The 22337-nt window shown below is 35.3% G+C and overlaps 1 protein-coding gene across 1 annotated transcript in view; it reads left to right on the top strand.

Annotated features, from left to right (window-relative positions):
• Positions 1-22337, top strand: part of LOC150107357 (tyrosine-protein kinase Src42A-like) — a 254034-nt gene that overhangs the window by 1035 nt on the left and 230662 nt on the right. The gene's annotated exons all lie outside the window — the stretch shown is intronic.

The following is a 22337-nucleotide window of genomic DNA, read 5'->3' as shown; positions in this document are numbered from 1 at the left end:
AAAAAAAAAATCAAATATAACCGGAAACATAATTCGATTAATTTATTGATGTGTAATGCTAGCAAGTTCCTTTTCTATAAAATGTCAGATCTGTATTGCTTTATTCACGTTTGCTTTGCGACAGGTTTTATTGTTTACATCAACAGGCATGACAATTTTTTTCTTTTAATTATATAACGACCTTCACTACTTCCTTGAGAAATTGACAGCTTGTCATCCTGGCAAACCACTAACCTACCCAGCAGACTATAATAATACTGTATACTAATTCCATTTCTTGGTTTAGATTCATTGATTGAGCTTTTATGAGATGTGATAATGGACACAAAATCAAAATAACCATTTCGCTCTTTCCTTCTGGATTGAAATAAATAAATAAATATACAGAAATTCATATTACCATTAATTTTAATTCTTTGTAATAAAATTAATATTTTATATACTCATAGGAAGTATGTTTCTTTTTTCATTTATAAAATATCATTCATTCCTAGCCAAGAAACTTTTCCTTCTTTACAGTTAACATTTTAGAATAAATTTGAGGATTTTATTTATGTTTTAATGTGACTCCTGCTGTAGGGGAATAAAAATGGAACTTTTTTAAAGCCACTTCACAGGCCTTTATTAAGCAAGGTCGTGTTATACAAAGTGGTTATGAAAATGATCACCTTCTGTAAAATTATTTTTGTTTTGCACCTTAACTGCTTGTTTCTTCTGTTCACTGATTAGTTTCACCACATTAAAAAAATTTGCAGCCAGCAGTCAAAATAATTAGTATGCCCTTCTGTGTTTTGATCTGGTCTTAGTAAATGAAGAGTCTTCCCTCATAACTACCAGTACAAAAATGGCAAAGAACTAGGACTATAGTTCTGTGGGAAGGTTTTGATATTAGACCACATAATATAAATAAAGAGTTTAATAAAAATCAGCAATTGAAACCCGGCAAGTTTTGTAAGTCTTAAGACTTAAATCATCATGGATACTGGTACATAAATGTTTCGCACAACAAAAGCCTATTACCTATTAATTACACACATTAAATGTTTTTGATGACTTCACAACTGTTAAGTATAATTGATAAACCAGAATACAAATGGTTAATTCGTTATTGTATGCGTGTTGGAACATTGCTAGTTGTTGCTATCTAGATAGCATAGTATTGTTTTGGTAAGACTTGCGAAGCTTGTCGGGTTTTAGTTGCTTATTTTTATCGAACTCTTTATTTATGTTATAATGTGGTCTCAATACTGAAAACTTTCCACGGAGCTGCTTAACTAACTACAGAACCTTAAGTTTGCATCTAGGACTATAGTTGTCAAAGCATTCAGAACTATGTACCAAGCCATATACTTTTAATTACAAAACTAATATGTACTTAACTTACATAATTAATAACTAGACATATAATAAACACCTATATAGAAACATACTTTTGGAAGAATTATTTATGACGGCAAGATATTTTCATCTGCCCACACTGAGAATACATTCACCTTCTGAAGAACTGCACCATCATTCTGCATATATTGTTTGGGTGGGCAGGTGATATGTTCTTGGGGGTCATACAGTAAACATTCTTCACAAATGCATATTTCTGATTTTAGAAGATCTAAAGGCATTTAAATGAATATCTGAAATATATCTGAAATGAATATCTGAAATGAATATCTGAAATACCCAACAGTGGACACTAGTGATCCCCCCCCCTTTCTTTTAGGATGCTTATCCCAATATATACCTCTGTAATGCCTATCATATAGTCAGCATACTCTCCAGTTTGCTAAGCTTTATCCAATCCTTTTTACCTATTGAAACACCAATTTTTCATGTGGCAGTCTATCCAAATTTTTTTAAAAATCTACACACATACACAATGTATGGTCTCCCTTGTCCAGTACATGTCTTTCATTGTATTGTAATATTGTAAGTGAATTGCTAAGATACAATTTGCTTCCTCTTAACAGATTTATGCTGACCCTTGTAATGAATCTTGCTGTTAAGAACACGATCCTGGATTCTATCCCTCCCCAGCCTTTCGAACACCTTTAACCACAACTCTCAAAATGTGCATTGGCCTGTCATTTTAATCCTCAGTCTTATTACACTACTTTGTTTAGTGGAACAGTTTTACACATATAAGGACTGGCATACCTTGTTAAGCAGGCATGGTAAGGGTAGTATTAACTTCCTGGAACTATGTGGGAGTTGCTTTTAAGATGTCTCCCAATTTTTTGACAAATTAATGCAACCATATTTGTTCAGGTTAGGAGAATTCTTCATAGCCATGGCTGACTCAGAAAATGATCTTTTGGATCTGTAATGACTTCTGATTATTTCACAATAGGTAAAGGGGTGTGACAAGGATGTATTTTATCTCCGTACGTACCTGTTTAACTTGTACAGCGAATACGTTTCAAGAATGGCAGCGCTGGAGGAGTCTTCATTTGGAATTAAAATTGGTGGAAGAAATATTAACAGTTTGAGGTATGCAGATGATAGCACCTTGCTAGCAGAATGCAAAGAAGATTTGGAGGAACTTATGAAAGTTAAAGAAGAAAGTGCTAAATATGACCTTAAACTTAACCTCAAAAAGACAAGTTATGGCAACATGTGAACTTAATGATTTTGAAGTAGATGAGGAGAAAATGGAAGTAGTTAACAATTTTGTGCTCCTAGGATCTTGAATTGATGAAGATGAGTATTGTACTGAAGAAGTTAGAGGAAGATTATTACTTAGAAAGAAAGTAATGACAAATTTAAGCAAGATCTTTAAAATATAAAGATATTAGCCTTGCAACAAAAATCAGAACCGTGAAAGCAATGGTATTCCCACTGGTACTGTATCGATGAGAAAGTTGGATCCTGAGAAAGAGTGAAAGAATGAAGATAGATGCATTTGAATTATGGGTTTGGAGATGCTTATTAAGAATACCATGGACTGCAAAGCAAACCAGTAAATCAGTGATAGACAGAATAAAGCCAGATTGCTCCCTCGAAGCTATGATCATCAAGCAAAAATTGTCATACTTTGGACATATGCTAGCAAATGATAGTCTGGAGAAGATGATAATGCTAAAGTTGATGGAAGTATGAGAAGAGGAAGACCAAGAATTAGATAGGTGGATGGAGTTAAAAAAGCAACTGGAAATTCAGAAATATATGGCCAAGGACAGATCTGAATGGAGAGTGTATGTTCATAGAATCACCAAGAGTTGAAAATGACTCGATGGAACATAACACACACAATGACTTCTAATTTTTTTTTTAATGTTGGGGCCCATATACGAGAGGTTCCATCTAATCCTGTGTGAAGGGGGTGTTCAAAGCATGGTCTGCCAGTCCTGACATGTATTTTTTATGTTCTTCTGTGCAGATGTTAACAGATCTTCCTGTCTGCCCATAGTCGGCCAGGTCACAGGAAACTAGGAAACTTCATACACTCCAGTGGTGTGCTAGAGAGGGAAGTTTATCCTTAGGTGAGCGGATCAGAGTTTGCTAATTAAACATGAGGTTTGAATGATGTGAAGGCCATGTTTTATCAGTACTTTCTATCAACATAGCATTGATATGGGGCTTGTATGTAGCTGTAGTAAGTATGTATTCAAAGTGTTCCGTGTAAAAGTTTGCTAAAGGAAGTGAAAGGGGGAAACCTGTAGCAGTACCATTAATCTGTTTGTAGATTTTTCTTCCCCATGTAAAGTAACCTGCTATCTTTTCTGTGTACATAGGGAATAGAAATGCTAATGTTGTATTCCTGTGTATTATGGAAGGGAGGGGTAATGGTGCTATGTCAAGAACTTATGGCACAGATATTTGAGTTCTGTAGACAGAGCTGTATTCTTAGAACAAATGGCTCGATGTGGAAGTGTTTTTAAAATGCCATACTGTTGGACTAGATAATGATGTGATTGTTTATGTAGATATCTTCTTGTATGTGTGTTAGTTTTCTGTAAATGCAGAAAGAATAGTGATCCATCTGAAAGGAAGGTGACTATAGTGTTGAGAAAAGGTCAACAGTTATTAGATTCTTTTTCTATTGTGAAGTGGATTTTGGGCTATTGGCTGTTTAGATAGGTGACAAACACATCCAAAGTGTCTTGTTCATAAGGCCAAATTGCAAACACATCATCAACATAGCATAACCACACTAGGGGCTTGTATGTAGCTGTGGTAAGTACTTTGTTTTCAAAGTTCTATGTAACAGTTTGCTAAAGGAGGCAAGACTGAGGAACCCATAGCAGTATCATTAATCTGTTTGTAGATTTTTCCTCCCCAGGTAAAGTAACCTGCATACATAGCGAATTTGAATAATTCAAAGATATCAGGGAGAAATTTAGACTTGATCAAATCAATAGTGTCTATAAGTGGTACATTGGTAAATAAAGAGGTGACATCAAAACTAACCATTATGTCTGAAATTTTAAGGATATGATTTTTAACTAATGATTTGAATTGGGCTGAATTTTTTACAAAAGTAGAGTTGTCAGTAAGGGGGTGACAAGAGACTTAGCTAACTGTTGGACAAGTTTATACGTGGGACTGTCTATGCTGTCGACTATGGGGCATAGGGGGATATTACATTTGTGGATTTTTTGGTAATCCATAAATGCAGGGTGATTTAACATGAACTGGTTTTATATTTGATGATTTCTTTTGGTCAGGAAGTCCACTTTTTTTTAATAAGCTGCAGACTTTTTTCATTTGAGACATAGTGGTGATTCGATCAAAAAAATTTTTTTTTTTTTTTTTTTTTTTTTTTTTGAAAGCTTATTTTTCACTTGGTTAGAGTATAATAAATTTAGTTTAATCCTTTATCCAAGTGTGAGCAAACAAAGTTTGCGCCTGAAAGTATCTTCAGGACTGTAATTCTCTCTAAATCCAGAGTAATTTATTAAAAAAGGGTGGCACACCATTTGGCAACTCCTATAGGTAGAGATGACCTGCTAATGCTTCTGCCTGGTGTCTCCACTTGGGCCTGGCTCCCACTGAAGAGACCTCAATAAAGGTCGAAACTAGTCTGGGTTGTGGCCCTTCCCTTAATGCATAACGTTAGACATATCTGCAAGGAGATGTGTTTTGCATTATGGGAGATACTGAGATAGGAGTATTGGTAGCTTGCTCCACCTTTGCAAGGAGCCTGGTGTTGTACCACCTTACCCCAGTCCTGAAGATACTTTCAGGCCCCAACTTTGTTTGCTCACACTTGGATAAAGGATTAAACTAAATTTATTATAGATCAAAAATTGTGTACGTTCTAATCTTGCATTTTTTTGGTATAATCTTCTTGATTCATGATAACTGTTGCACTTCTCTTATCGGCTTTTGTAATAATAATAATAATAGCTGCTATTAAATATTAATTGAATATTTATAGCATACAGCCATTACCTCCTTTCTGTCTGATTCTTCAATCTATGCTGTTGCTCCAAATTGTTTTAAATGAGCTTCCATAATTGTCTGCTGTGTAGTGTCATGTATATCCTTCCCTCATCTTAAAAAGATTTAGGTGGATTGATACAGAAGACTCATATGTAAAATCTTAAAATATTATGGTACTGACACTCATTTGATATTCAATTAATTAATAAAATAATTGATATTAATTTAATTAATTTCTGTTAAGTTAACCTTATTAGGTTAATTTCAAAGAAAAATTGTTGATAAGAAGTTAATAACATACTTAGTCATGTGGTACTATCGCAATAGTCTATACATACCTTGAGGGTGCATATCAGGAATTTGATTTTTTTTTTTCTTCTCTTAAAATACCCTCAAGACTCACCAGTGAGTGAAGACTTTGGATGTTAGGTAAACTGTTCTGCATCATGTATGCAATGCAATGTGAATAGTGAGCATTGGGGAAGGAGGAGGGAGAAGAAAGAGGAGTTCCTATGAAAAATTTACTACTAGTAATATTTTTTTCGAAATATTTAATATGAAATTATGTATATATTTTTATTATTATTGCAAGGGCACCTCCATGCAGTCCCAAGACTCATTGTGGGAGACCCAAACTATCAACACAATATCTGCCATACGTCTCCTCGAAACCATTAAGAGATGAAGTACTCACAACTGACTCAGGCAATCCATTCCGTTCATTCATCACTCTCTAAGCGAAAAATCTAGTCCTCATGTCCTTGTAACCACACTCTTATCCAATTTCAGGGGATGATCTCTTATTCTGCCCCTCTCTAGTCAAGTGCTGAAACATTTCCTCTGCATCAGTCCTATAAAATCCTTTAAGTAACTTAAATGTTTCTATAATACCCCTCCTCCTGATTTGCCTATCAATCAACTTTTGCAAACTACAAACTAATAAGTATGAGTATCAAATATAGTAAGTATCAAAAATAGTTTTTTAATTAGATTGCATAATGCTAGATTCCTAAAATAGTTTTTCAATTAATAAAAAAAAAATTGAGATGATTTTTCTTCATAGTGCATTCTTTATTATTTATTCTTTGTAAAATAAAGTACATTAAAAATAACTTTAAAAAAATCAAATCAGAAATCAGATGCACTTTTAAGCATTACATTTTTTTTATTTTTTTATTTTCTATGAAATAGGATTTAATTTTCTCTTTCTCTAAACTTTTCCATCCTCCCTTTATTTTGGCAAGTAATCCATACCTTTCTTCGTACTTTGGAACCAGCGGTTATGGATTTCGTTAACATATCAAATCCAAGGCCAAAATAGTTTGGTAAATGCTAGTCATGAAATACCACCAAGGATAAGTAGTTTCAAATACAGTCAGAATTACATATGCATTTGGTTGAAAAAGACCTAGGCTATAATCTAACTTAGGGTCTTTCCAAAGGAAACTTTAACCAAATGTGAGGGACTTTTAAACTGAAAGCGAGTCAACTAGTCTTTTATGAGAGTGGTAGCATTTCACCTTGCAGAAACTTTTTTTTTTTACTCCTGCAAAATAGGCAACCAGCAGAAGAACTTGTAGTTGATCACTTAATGTTCTTTCCATTATTCTACATAGTTGTGCTTTATTTTGAATAATTATTAATCCCATACAGATCTCAGATAATATCATTTGTTTGTTCTATTACTTATTTACATAACATTGTTTTTTGCATTTTTCTGAAGTTGCTTCCATAATGTTCATCAGAATTATTATTATTATAGTGTCTATGAGCTCAAAAAACTTGTAGGAGGCTCAACTCGCAATGAAACACAGTGCTCGTTATGTCTTAAACTTGTTTACTGTTTCCACACACACACACACCCATGCAGTGCATCCCACTTACTTGCTCACTACTGCTTACACACTCCCTGTACAACTTTGTAATGGCCTCATGTTCTGTTCTCTGCTTCTCTCCATTTTGGAAAAAAAATTCTTGTACATTAATTGGTATAACTGGACTATGTTTCAATTATGTTACCTCTTCTCTTGTCCATCAGACGCTACAGATAGCATTTCCTCAATCTGTCTTCATATCCAACATTTCAGAGACCTGATACCACTTTAATTACTCTTCTGGAGGACCCTTTCCAAAATCTTTGAAAATCAGGTGACCAAATTTGATGCATAGTGTCCAAGTTCAGCCTGCTTCAAGCTGAATATGGGCTGCTGGTTGTTTCTATATGTCAGTGTCCTTCATCTTTGCTGTGAACCATTATTGTTCTTGTAGTGTGGTCCTAAATGTTCACATTAATTCCCCAAATCTCTTCTCTTCTGCTTCCTTGTATACTAAATCACTGCTTTCTCTGTACCTGTTAAAGCAGATTGCAGTCATTCATCTCTTCAGTGCTTGCAAATTGTAATATTAAAGTTCTATATGTTGAACAACCTTTTGTATTTCTGACCACCATTAAAAAGAAAACCAGTGTATACCTTCCTTCCAATTACTTGTTATAGCAAGTTTTTTGCCTAACTTGGAATTGTTGCTATATGGCTGGTGTGTGCCTTGAGGGAGTCTAGGGACTCAGCAAATGTTGTCAGATTATTTCAGTAAGTTGTTTAAGTAGATATATTCATTCTCTCTCAAACCTATAGGCCTTGGATTTAATATGACCATTGCATCACTGTTCTTGATTATCTTTCCAGATGATTTTCACTGCCAAGTGTAAGACCACAACCCTGCTTATTGGAGGCCTGAAGTGTATGGAAACAGTTCTGTGTTTGTTGTTTATGATATATTTGTGCACGAGAGGTTTCTTTAAATGAACACAAAGAATAAGTAATACTATTTATTTGCAGTAATACTATTTGCTGAAATATATAGCTTTAAATAAATAATGTTACTTATTCCTTATGTTTCTTATGTTAATTTAAAGAAAAGTTCTGTTTGGTCTTTGAAGAAAAGTTTTTCAGAATAGCTAATTTTTAAGTTTCTGGTCTATAGAACTTACAATTTTTGGAGACGGGATTGATATAATAAAAAAATCCTAAAATTTGAGACATTTCATGTACTTAAAAATGTTATTAGGATTGCATCATTTAGAACTGTATAATAGCACAAAGAACTATGAGCACTGGGATTGTGTTCTATCTGATTTAAAGTATATAGATGGGCAACAGTGAAAATTGGGCCCTCTGTAATGAAATAACTGTTATTGCTAATACTGTTTATAATTGTTCTCTGCAGAGTCATGCCTCATTTCAGAAAATTTCCCTAATCCTGCATATTTATCCATCCTTGCCTTAAAACAGTGCTAACGACTCATTTCAGAAGCAAAGTGACAACTCGCAATCTAAACAGTTGGGGAAACCCTAACTATAAAGAATTAAGATACAGAATTCACTTATGTTGGAAATAAATTATTTAATATGAGAAGTTTTGATCTCACTTGTATTTTCAGTGCTTACCATAGGATAACAACTGAAAATTATATGGGATGTTATAACACATGATATAAAATGCATGAGGAGAGATGGCTCTGTAACTGTTAGAATTCAAGGAAAAGAGACCTGAAACTATTATCAAATAAATTATTTAACAAATTCCACCTCCCTTTCAATCCTATTCTTGTATTCATCTTTTGTAAAGGGTCACCATCGATTTTCTGGCAAGTGATAGTTTTTTGTTTCTTACATAATTATGTGAAAAAAACTTCTCAGAACTTTATAAAATCACCATGTGAATGTAGCCACAGGATTAAATGGAATAGCAGCCCATGTATTTATGAGAATTGACAATACCTCTGGGCATGCTGTTTAAGTCTCAACAATGGTAGGAACCCAAGAGACAATATAGTCTCTTGCTGTCTTTTGAGAATCAAGAGATCGAAGTTACATAAAGAAGACTAAGATAGAAATATTATAAATATCTCAGGAAGCTTTCTCAATACCTTAAGTTTAAGGTATTGAGAAAGTTGGTGTCAAAACTCTGAAATTTGTGCATAGGAATATGATACTCTCGGGAGGAGAAACAGCACATCTTGCCTAAGTAATTTAATAACTTTCTATAATAATTTAGATAAAGAAAATTATTACAACTTTATTGGTAGACATTACAATTGACATTTGAGGGTATCGAGTGGATATATATTATGTAAATTGGAGCAAAATGGGATGAATGTGAAGCTGGTGACACAGATGAGAAAGTGGCTGATGGAGAGACATCACAAAAGTAGTAGAATCTAAGGGAAGGCAAGTGATGGTGGTGTGACACAGAACCCTGTAGTTGGGTCATTGCTGTTTAATTTGTATGTTGCTGATATTGAGAGTGATTTGTGAGGAAATATCCACCTGTTTGTTGATATTGCTGAACTTATTTCATATGGGGTTCTGCATTTCCTCCCATATCCCTTAGGATGGATTGAACCCTCCTAATGAGGGATTAAATATGCATTTTATGGCTGTAGATCTGTATGTGTGTGTTCACAGGGTTGGTTTGCCTGTTTTGAGGGACCAGAAAACCAGAGTTTCCAGGTGGAAAAACCCTCTACCTACCTCTGTATGAGACCAGCTAACTCACCTTTAGTTGAAAGAGACCAGATAAAAGTTCCTCGCATCATGGATGGGAATCGAACCCAAATCTTTCCATTCAAAGGGCTTTGTCTATACTGACTGAGCTATGGAGGCTCTATTGCTAAACTGAGGAGAAAGAGATGACATGATGTAGGAATCATCTATTTCATTTAGATTATTTAAATCACCTCTGCAGGGATAATTTAGATATCCTATTTCTCCTTTACTGAAAAATTAAGGATGGGGACTGGAGAAATACTACTCCATTCCTCATCATTATTTGAGAAATGTATTCATATGATTCAAGATTCAGTCTTTCATAACAATGTTTTAAATACTGATCTTACCATTCTCAAGTGGAATGATGCTAATCTAGTGAATTTCAATGCTATCAAAACACAGTCCTGTCTTATTACCCAGATGAAAGATCCTACTTTACTTCCTCTTACTTTTTGATAGTGTTTTGATTTCCAGTCAATACAGGTTTTGTCTTTTTGGCCAGACTTTTATATGTTGACTTTCCTACCATAAACATATCACATCCATAGCCTCCTCACCCCCCCAAAAAACTTGATATTCTTTTTATTCTAATTACTTTGCCTCTGCTTATCTCCTACTTATAAATTCCAGATCTGTTTGACCTTAGAATATTGTTCTCACATTTGAGGTGGCAAATCCAAAACCTTTCTAAGAATTCTTGATTGTGTACTGAAGAGGGAAGTGTACCTAATAGTCGCCCCTTCTCTCTCTCTCTCTCTCTCTCTCTCTCTCACTACTTCCAGTCACTTTCACACAGGGATGCTTTCTGCATTTATTTTCTTTTATAGGTACTTTACTTTCATGGATGTTGCTCCATTGAACTTGCAACTATCACTTATTTGCTTTCCTCTAAGCATGTAAAAACATGAGCAGCTACTGACCATCATCCATATGCAGTTTAAATCCAAACATTTTGAACCAGCTTCTCATTTTCTTTCTTTCCACTTATCTCTGTTCTTAGGAGCAGCCTTAGACATACTGTTTTCCCTCCATGAATATGACCCCCCCCCCCAGATTCCTTCTCAACACTGTTGCAGGTTCTGTGGCCTCTTGTATGCAAGAGTAAACTGCCAAAAAAAAAAAAGGACATTGTGGTCAGAGGATGTGTGTGGTCAGTGGCAAAGTGTAAGGCTTTTTTTTTTCAGTTCAGTGATGAGACAACTGCAAAAAATTGATGAAACTAAGAATTTAGGAGTTGATGGTGGACAAGGAGCTGAAGTTCGGAGGGCAATGAACTTTTGCTCTCTGAACAACCATGAAATTCTTATCTATATTTATAAGGCTTGGATATTGCTACATCTGGACTACATTGCATTCATATTTGGTTGGTTGGAGATAAAGGGTTTTGTGATCAAGATAGTAATAAGTCTGTAGAATTGCTCCCTATAAGAATAGATTAAAGGTCTCCAGGGTACAAGTGGTTGATATGGCTACACTTTGATGTTGATTATCACTCATATTGATGTTTAATGAAGAAAACATTCATTTAATTGGAACAAATTTGGCTGACTTTACCTAAAATATGGGAGACTTATTTTGAGACCTTCAGCAAGTTTCCATCACCACAGTCTAGAGGGGTACCAGTTAGGACTGTAGGATCCTACTTGTGTTTGCTGTCTTGCTAGTGTGCCTCCATACACAAGTTTAGTTGTTTTTCCTTGTACCCATCAAGATGCCTTGGTGAACCAAGGTGAAATATTGGCTTAGTAATTTATTAGCTAAATAAATTTAGTAGTAATTATCTCTAGACATGGTTTTCTCCATTAAACATCAACATGAGCAAGTGGTTGATAGGTAGAAAACAGGGGAAATAATGGAAATGTGTAAGTTATTGAGGATGTGCAGCAGAAAATTTTCAGTACATGACAGGGAGGTAGAACAAAGGATAATTCCTAGCTGTAAGATTATGGTTAGCAGTTCTTGCTTAGAGAGTAGCAAATAAACAGAATGGGTTACCAGAGGTATAGTTGTGAATACAATGTTGGTGAATGAATTTTTTAAGGAGAAATATATGCATTGTGTGAATGGTTTGTGGAAATTTACTACAATGAATCTTTGGACTCCATATGGGCTAGAGAGAGATACCCAAATTATAAATTTTTAAGAAGAAGAATAGTTATCAGTACATTCCCTTGCTTTTCAATGTTCTGTGTGCTGAGTCCTACTTACACCATAAACATGCAGAATGTACTCTCATTAGGAGAAATAGAAAATAGAAATATTAAAAACAAATCTATGAAATTTTGATTCTTTTAAATAAAAAAAAAAAAGTGGGGAGGGGGCCAAAAACTCTTCTTGTTTTACAGCAAGACATTAACGTAACAGAATATCGTGTGCATTTTAATGAATGTAAATTGATAATCGTCCGCACAGTTAGCCTAGTGGCTATGCGCTTCGCAACCATATGCCTGAGGAAGGAATGTCCTAGGTTCGATTCCTGTCGGAGATGTCAGGAGCTCAAGGATCTTCCTCAGCCATGGCCAAGTTAGCTGGTCTTGGGCATGGACAGCAGGGTTTTTCTCCCAGTTTATATGGGGTTTTCATCCCGCAAAGGCAAACCGGCTCCGTGAACACACGGATTACAGACATGAACATTCCTCAGCCATATCCAAGTTAGCTGGTCTTGGGCATGGACAGCAGCGTTTTTCTCCCAGTTTATCTGGGGTTTTCATCCTGCAAAGGCAAACCGGTCCCGTGAACACGTGGATTACAGACATAAACATTGGGAAGGCAGCAGAGGAGTGGCGAACCAGTTGCATTAATATGCCAGTAACCCCTCATTAGGAAGGGACTCAACCCATCCTAGGACGGACGAGAGGGATAGGATAGGAAATTGATAATCAACAGCTGCTGTATTATTATCACATTTTTTTCCCATTGCAATACTGTCAATTAGCATTTAAATTTTTTGTTTTTTAATTGCTTTGATTATTGCCTGTTTAATACAAATAATTAGAAAAATATATGTTCTCTATTTCCATTGACTGATTTTGTCAGCTGAGTGGTTAGCATGCCTGCTCTCCAACCAAGTGGCTGCAGGTTTGAATCCTGCCATGGGCATGGATGTTTGTGATTGTCTTACAAACTCTCTGTGGAAAGGGAATCCATGACCACCACTACTTATTCTAGCAGAAGACTTCATTCCAAAAAAAACCTGTGAGTGACCATATGGTGTCTACGGATGTCAAATGTGAATTTTTTTTTTTAAATTTCCATTAAGTGCAGAAAATAAATTACAGTTCTTTCTATCATTGTTAATAAATTAGTGCTAATCCTCTGTTGGATGTCAAATGTGAATGTTTTTTTTTAAATTTCCATGAAGTGCAGAAAATAAACGACAGTTCTTTCTAGCATTGTTAATAAATTAGTGCTAATCCTCTGTACATCAAACTTTTAATGACTGATGAATGTGACATGTTTCCATGCTAATCATAGGTTCAAAGAACAAATAGGATTGGATTGGATGGGTAATCTTATTAAGCAAGAAATTCCTAAGATGATGTGGAAGAAATATCATGAGAATAAGTGAGAGGAGTTATGAAACATATAAGTGCATGCCAGAAATGTTATGAGGATTCTACAGAAAGCTAAACTAGAGTATGAAAAGAAATTGGCTCTGCAGGCTAAATGCAGCTCAAAAGAATTTTATCATTATAATGCAAGCAAAAGAAAGAATGAAGGTGGATGAATGACTTTACTGAATGCAGATAGTACCTTTGTGTCCGAAGCTGTTGAAATTGTTCGAATAACAAATACTCACTTTGCTAAGATCTATCAACCAGGTGTATGGTGCACAGTACTACTGCTACATTGGCTGAAGAGATATAGATGCATGAGAATGAGATTCAAGAGTTGTTGCATAACCTGGATAAGAATTCAGCAATAGGGATTAGATGGGATATCAGCATATATGCTAAAAGAATATTCATCTGAATTGGCTTGTTCTTTGACATGTTTGTAAAACTTGAGTCTCATCTTGGAAATGATCTCACAGGATCAGAAAGAATGTATGATATTCCATTGTACAAGGATATTGTGCAACATCTGATAAAACTACCAGCCTATCCATATCTCTGGAGTGGTGCTGAATGTTTTAGAAAAGATGGTAGTAACTTGCATATGGAAATGATTTGACAGACAAGCTATACTTTCAATTGTATACTAAGGAGGTCATCTTTTAGCAGTGTGCTCATATTTCATAATAATATTACAGCTGAGTTGGGTAAAGGGAATGGATATACAGTGAGTTTCTAAGTATACTACAAAAGGCTGTTGCATAAACTGGAGAATATGGGTTTGGAATATAAACTACACTCAGGATTTAATCTTGGGGGGAGGGCGAGTTGAGTAGATGATTTGAGAATACACACTACGCATTGTATATGACCTATGACTGAGCATCTGCAATGATCACTAATTCATAAGTAGTATAGAAATAGAAGACACGACATAACATAAATTAAAAAATGAATTTTAATTTTGAAAAGATTATGAAAAATTTTCTAGTGTTTTTTCCCTTTTTCTTTTTTCCCTCTCCCCCCCCTATTAACTTGATTACTTATCAAGAGTATTCACTACCTGCAGTATTAATAAATATACTTATAATTCTAAACCTCCATGGAGTCATAAGCGATCTTAAGACACTTCATTGTATATTTTCATTTACCAACTTCTTTGTTTAGTTTGGTATAATATACATAAGAGATCTGATCCAAAAAAAGAAAATTTTACAAATACTTTGTTTTTCTCTGTAAACCACATGTCCTGTACATTCATTGAGGTGTTTGGACAAGTTACTCCATTGTTACTCAACTTGTATTGCTTGGTTGATCAGCACTGAAAGCTGATGTGGTCTTGCTGCATATTACATTTTGAGATATTGGGGAATCAGGAATAGTATATATCCATTGCATTTTTGTGTGTTGTAGTTGGTGGAAATGCCAACTAAAATAGGTTCATTTGAACATCACCAAATGCTATTTAAATTAATTTTGCAAGAATTAGTTCTTGAATAATTCATTCATAATAGTTCTATCAGCTTAAATACAGAATGAGCATACTCAAGTGTGAGGTGCACAGGTTACCTAAAAAAAAACAAACAGTGGAAATGAGTAATTTAGTTAGAAATAACTACAGATTTAATGAGGGATTTATTATCCCCTTAACTTAGATTTAATATATGTTAAATATCTAAAGCAAATGGGATTTCAGTATTTCAGTATTAAAACCTTTTTGCCAAAGATTTGGATATCCTCCAAGTTCATTTTTATAACTCCTGACACCTAGTTTTCATACCCCCCTCTCTCTCTCTCTGTATAGGGGACAGCTGATAAATGTTTTTAAAAAGTATTTTAACATGGGGTGAAACATGAGGATAGATTAGTAGAAAAACCTCTTAATTGCCATGATCAAAGAACTTTCCAACTCTTCAGCAAATGATGCATGGTTTGCTGAAGAGTTTGCAAGAATGATGTCAAATTATGAATATCCAATGTGCAAATACAACATTGGATGTGAGCAAATGAAAAACCTGTTGACATCAGGTTCATTACACATCTTTCACTCTTGTCTTTGAAATGTGACTACATTTGTCTTATGTGATTAGTTGACATAACGTTTTCAAATCGTGGGGGCTTGTCCCTCCATTTGCATATTTATTTGCATATTGCACTGCTCCCATATTTACTTTATGTTCTATCTACTTATTTCAGTGTAATATAAGATCAAAAACAGTTGTCATTAATATATTGTTAGAAATTTAAAAGTATAATTTAAAATAAATATCTGAGTGTGCTATTTTAGTTTGGTTTGAAGTATAATTAGGTACTATAAAAACTGTAAAAACATCTTAGTTTAATAAAAACACATGCTAAGAAAACTATAGGTTAGAATTGTTTTATGAAAAGTATAAGTGGGTGGGAGCAGGAATATTTTATACCAAAAAAAAAAAAAGGGGGGGGGTCTCTAAAAAGTTTGAAAGCCACTGACGTGTGAATATGAATTGACGTTTAACCAATAACATAGATATTGTAAATAAGGTAAAAAATAATGAATTGTGCATTCTCGCAGCATTATAAAATGAAGCCAGACAAGCAATAATATTGCAATATAGAAGCTACTGAGAAGTTCAGCTCTCTCTCTCTCCACGAGAGAGAGAGAGAGCTGAACTTCTTTACCATGTAGTAGTGAATTCCTTATTTCTGCAGGAGTGTGAAAATTGATTTTACGACGATGGCATTAGTTTTGTTTAAAATTAGATAATTGACTTCTCTCCAGATTGTCTCAGAAACACTCGCAGATCTCTGGAAACAGTCTTGAAATTTAGACTGTTTCTATAAAACAGTTTGTCTTGTGGCCATGGCCCACTTGGACAAAGCATAACTGTTGCACTAACTAGCCCCCACCACTCTTTATCGATGTTCATATTTTATCATCAGAAGTGAGCCTTCATACGCTGTTCCTAATGGAAAATTGGATGGTAGTTGCATATGATACACAACCCTTAATATTTTTCAGTTAAATTAACGTGTTGAAAAATTAGGATAGGAGTTTATCCTAATTTATACAGGTGGCGATCAGCCACTGTATCGCCATGCATACAGTGACTGATTTTATGTACCTACACACTCGTGTGTAGCCATATGTAGCTTGTGGTAAAGCATTATGCATATTATTATTATTATATAGAAATTAAGTGAATTACGTAAAATAACATTTTAATTAATAGCATTTTTAATATCGTATTCAACCCCGTTGTTTTCGCCAGGGAACCAGGGCGAACAGCGAAAAGTCAGGTACTGGAACAAATCTGAAAACACACCCCCAACTCAACATCACCAGAGTTAAAGATCGGTACTATCAACATAAGAAGCCTGAATGGCAAAGAAATGGAGCTTGCTGAGGAATCAGATAAGTACCAGAATCGACATAATAGGGGTGACTGAAACAAAAAAAAAGGCAAAAACTGGCGAGATCTTTTTGAGCAATAAATACAAAATGTTATATTCAGGCAATGACAATCAAGGAAAAGAAGGAGTAGCCATAGTATTCACCATTAAATACGAGGCTAATCTTCTTCAATGGCAGGCAGTCTCATGTAGAGTGATGTGGACAAATATGAGAATGAGGAACTGGACAATGAGACTTGTTTATGCCTATGATCCCACAGAAGGTTCTACTAAAAGTAAAAGTGAAGGAATTTTTTTGAGTCTTCAGAGAAAGCAACTGACACAATGAAAAAGGAAAAGTTGGTCCTTGTTAGGGATCTAAATAGCAGAGTAGGAAATGATTGTCAGACATCAAAAATATTTTCGGAAAATTTGGAGAAAAGAGCAAAGCTAATAATAATGGCAAATACTTGTTGGATTTCTGCTCAGGACATGGACTGGTTATTACTAACACCATGTTCCAACATAAAAATGTGCACAAATTCACATGGAGAGAAGAGGCAAGGAATAAGAAAAGTCTCATTGACTATGTTATTGTTGATAGTGATGTTTTTTCCCTGGTGCAGGACAACAGTGTACAGAGGATTTGAAATTGGAAGTGATCACTATTTAGTCTTGAGCAGGATAAAATTGAATTTCATATTAAAAAGAATGACATGTAAGAAGGTTTTAAAGCGAATAAAAGTTGAGCAGCTCTCAAATGTGAACTGTAGACTAAAATACACAAAGATTATTGAAGGAAAAAGAAAGAGTTTGAGAACAGGAACCAAACCTTGGAGATGGAATTTATTCATATGGAATAAGCTCTCTAGTTGTCTGCATGGATAGAAAAATTAGAACTTCACGGTGGACACAGGAAGTTAAAGAGGCAGTGAAGGAAAAGAAGAAAGCATATCAAAAGTTCCTGGCAAATAAGTCAGCTTTTGCTCTTAGAGAATACAGAGACAAATGTAAGAATGCTAAACACTGTGTAAAACTAGCTAAACAAAAGTCATGGGAGGACTTTGGCAAGAACATAGAAAATAAATATCAAGACTGTGGCAAGATATTCTGGAGGTTGTTGAAGCAGCTTAGGAATGGAGGAAAGAGTGCTGTAAAAGGAGTTAGAGATGATAAAGGTGAAATGAAAACGGGAGAAAAAGATATCCTTTAAGTATTGAGTAATTACTTTGAAAATTTGCTAAATGAAACAAGCAATGATGACAGCATAGTGATAAAAAAACACTGACCAGGCATGCAGTCAGGAATACATATCCATACTTGAAGTAGAAAAAGCCATCAAAGGCTTGAAATGTGGAAAGGCAGCAGGAGTAGATGATATTCGTCCAGAAATGCTGAAGTATGGTGGTATAAAAGTCTTAGTGGCTGCACTGCATAGTTCAGAAGGCCCGGGCTGTGGGACGAATTCCCAATCATTGGAGTAGAGCTCTTTTAGTACCATATATAAAAATGGAAATAAAACTGAATGTGAGAATTACAGAGATATATCCCTACTGAGTGTTCCTGGTAAGATATATGCAAGTGTACTTGAGAAACGGTTGAGAAGAATTGTGGAAGAAAAGCTTGGTGAAGAACAAGCTGGATTCAGGTCAAATAGAGGCTACCAGGATCAGATCTTCACTTTACGACAAATAGTGGAGAAATCATGGGAATATAACAAAGATCTGTATTTAAGTTTTGTCGATTTGGAAAAGGCATGTGACAAGGTGCCAAGAGAGAATCTATTCAATACGCTACAGTTATATGGTGTCAATGGGGGGCATTATATCAAGCAATACTTAGTCTTTATTTGAGTTGTAAGTCAGCAGTTAGAATTGAAGGAAGTACAGAAAGATGGTTTAATGTTAAATCTGGTGTGAGACAAGGATGTACATTATCCCCTCTGTTATTCATTATCTATATGGATCACATTATGAAGGAAAGTGGTATTAAACATGATATAAAATTTGGAGGTGTTAATGTCAGCTCTTTGCTTTATGCGGACGATGTTATACTTCTAAATAAATCTGCTACAAGCCTGCAAGATTCCCTGACTAAATTGCATAACTGTTGTAATAGACATGATATGAAGATCAGCAATAAAAAGACAAAGACGGTGAAAATAGGCAGAATCATTGAAAATGTCAACTGTGTTGTGAATGGAGAACCCGTGGAACAAGTAAAACATTTCAGCTACTTAGGCACGATTTTTAGTGAAGATGGTAAATTAAATATAGAAATAGACAACAGAATCAGTAAAGCTGCTATGGTAGGAAGTCAATTGAATAAATTCATATGGAATAAGAGAGAAATTAGTCGGAACACTAAATTAGCTGTATACAAGACAGTGTTCAAACCAGTTTTAACTTATGGATCTAAGAGCTGGGCCAGAAGTAAAACACTTGACCAAAGACTGGAGACCGCAGATATGAGAGTCCTGAGAAAGATTAGAGGCGTGAACAGATGGCATCAATGGCAATATCATATTAAAAACGAGGATATTAAGAAAGAACTTGACATTGTCAGCATCCAGGAATGCGTTAGCAGAGCTAATCTCAGGTGGTATGGTCACTTAAACAGAATGGGCGAGGAAAGATTAGCAAAACAAGTGTTTTCTGCCAAGTTGGCTTCGAAACGCCCCAGAGGAAGACCAAGATATAGGTGGATTGATACGGTACAAAGTGCCTTAGACGATAGAAATATTAAATCTGATAATGTTGGAGTCTTGACTAGTAACAGACTGATTTGGAGGAAAATTGTAGATAGGAAGTTAGTAATGATGTAAATTTTTCATGTACTATCATATCCTGTACACCCCTTGAGGGTACATGGCAGGAATTTGATGATGATATGTATTCAAAATTGTATCTGAAAATTTATACTAAGATAAAAAAAAATATTTACTAATAAAATTCTCTCATGACCCATAGTGGGCCGCGTACCACACTTGGAGAAACGCTGCCATAGAGGATGATGTTAGTAGCTTTGTTTCCCATTGCACAATGGAACTTTGTGTGCTCTTCCTTTGGAAAATACCTTAGTTTGATTCTCGTCGTCGAGCAATCTTTATATAGGCTTTTTCGATTGAGATGAGTTAGCCGATCTCATACGAAGATAACAGGATTTTTCATTCCGCATACAAGTAAATCGGCCAAGAGAACACGCGCAATTTACAGACAAAAAATACTATTGGTGGTGATGGTGTGTGGTAGATGGCGTTGTGTGTTCATGGTGGTAGTGTCATTGTATGTAGTTGGAGGATTGAGTAGTGGAGTAATGCCCTCCCATGATTTCACGTAATAATAATACTCTGTGCAAAGACGGTTGTGATAATGGTAAGTTTACAGTATTAATGACAAAACTTGTTCATTGTGTGTGTGTGTGTGTGTGTATATATATATATATATATACACACATACACACACATATACAGGGTGTTCGGGATAAATTTGACAGTTTCGTAAGGAAAAAGAAAATCTTCTTTGTATCTATTAAATTTAATGAATTGACAAAAAAACATTACAGGCAGAGTTAATTACAATACTATCAACAAGATTTACTCAAAATAACCACCATTAGCATCGATCACAGCTTCAATTCTGCTTCGGAACCTCGAACAAGCTGATGCTACAGTCTCCCTGGGAAGGGCCGCAAAAACTGTTTTAATTTTATCCATTAACTGGGCTTTTGTATTACTGGAAGTGCGATTGGTGTCTTTTTCAACTGCGCCCCATACAAAATAATCCAAGGGGTTAAGGTCTGGGGAGTTTGGAGGCCAAACATTTGGACTGGTGAAGTCGTAGAAATTTTCAGACAACCATTTTTGACTTTTCCCAGAGGTGTTGCAAGGGGCCGAATCCTGCTGCCATACATACGGCCTACCATTGGCTACCCTTGTTATCCAGGGCTTGACTACAGTTAGCAACTCCACGAACAAAGCCCGAATTCCAATGCCAGGGTTCTTCAACACTTGTTCCTGCAGATTTGCGAGGAATTCTGCTGTACGAACGCAATCAGATCGTCTGCTAGGGATCTTTCTTCTTGCTACATCCTCGTAGTCACCATTGCAAGTCTCTAGTTCATGCCTGATTGTTTTTACTGTATTCAGGGAGCATTGGGCAGCAGTCGTAATATCCTTATTTTGATGGCGGGCACGAATCATCAGGATACAAGTTATTCTCTTCCATGATTCAGGTGGGTTCCAGCTATCCATCCTTTCTGACATCTTGTATATGAATGAAGAAGGGTCCAAACTTTTAAATGAAGAGAAGTGTGTGTTAATACATGTAACTTACGGACAAATATAATTAATTATAAATATGTCAAATTTATCCCGAACACCCTGTATATATACATACTAGGGGTTCTCCGCTCCCCCGAGGTCCGGGCTGGTGAGCCGGTAAGACAAAAAAACGTTTCAAATTTCGGCTTATCTTTATATATACAGTATATACACGTAGCGCAAATGGAAGAACGACGGGACATGCGCTCCATTCTCATAATTACGATAGGAATTTTTATTTTATATTATTATCATTATTTTTTTTCTTCACTTGACTGTGAATTAGCTTATCTCGTGAAGATAGCAGCGTTTCCCCCCCTCCTGGAAACTGGGTTTATCATTCTCCAGAGTTTTTGGGAGTTGTGTTAATTGCGTGTGTTCTCTGATAAATAGGCTAGAGAACACGTGCAATTAATGAAATTTATTATTAAAAGTAATTTAATAACGGATTCTTAAGTATTTTAATCCTCCCCAAAAAAACAAAACAAAAAACATCCTTCCAGTCAGCTAAACTAAGCCACTATATTTTACAGATCAGTGTTTCTTAAACTGTGTTCCCTAAAGTATACAGACATAACTCATAGTTTCTGAAAGAAAAAAAAAAAACTTCAGTAGATGGGGAAAATACGATTTTTTTTTTTTTTTTTTTTTTTTTTTTTTTTCTGTCTAGAAGTCCTCAGCATATGTAAATTGCGCGTTCTCCTGGCTGATTTGCCTGTATGCTGGATGAAAAATCGATGCCTCCGGGAGGGAAGCTACTGTATGAGACTGGCTAACTAACCTTCACTTGAAATTCCGTAGGCTCTTTTCGTAGAGAATTCGAACCCAGATCTTTCCAACTGAAGGACATCTTCGAAATCGACTGAGCTACGGATGCTCTCTGATCACGATTTTTCACCTTTCACAACGAGAATTAAAAATCACTTGCTTTAGAGTCCACTTACTGTGTGTACAGCTTAATGGACTTGAAATAACAGATTAGTATATTGTAATTGTATATTTGTAATATGATTTAATGTGAAACAGCCTGTTAGGCTGTGAATCAATTGTCCTCTTCATTTTATTTATTTATCTAAAAGAAAACTGAAATTGTTTGACCGTTTCATTTGAGACCTGCTAGCTCACCTTTACTTTGAGAAGCCTTTATAAATTTTCCTCACA

This window comes from Typopeltis vanoorti, chromosome 4, assembly GCF_054136105.1.
Source record: "Typopeltis vanoorti isolate ZY-2024b chromosome 4, IOZ_Tvanoo_1.0, whole genome shotgun sequence".
NCBI classification, from domain to species: Eukaryota; Metazoa; Arthropoda; class Arachnida; order Uropygi; family Thelyphonidae; genus Typopeltis; species Typopeltis vanoorti.
The sequence above is the reverse complement of the archived record's forward strand: the minus strand, read 5'-3'. Positions and strand labels throughout refer to the sequence as shown.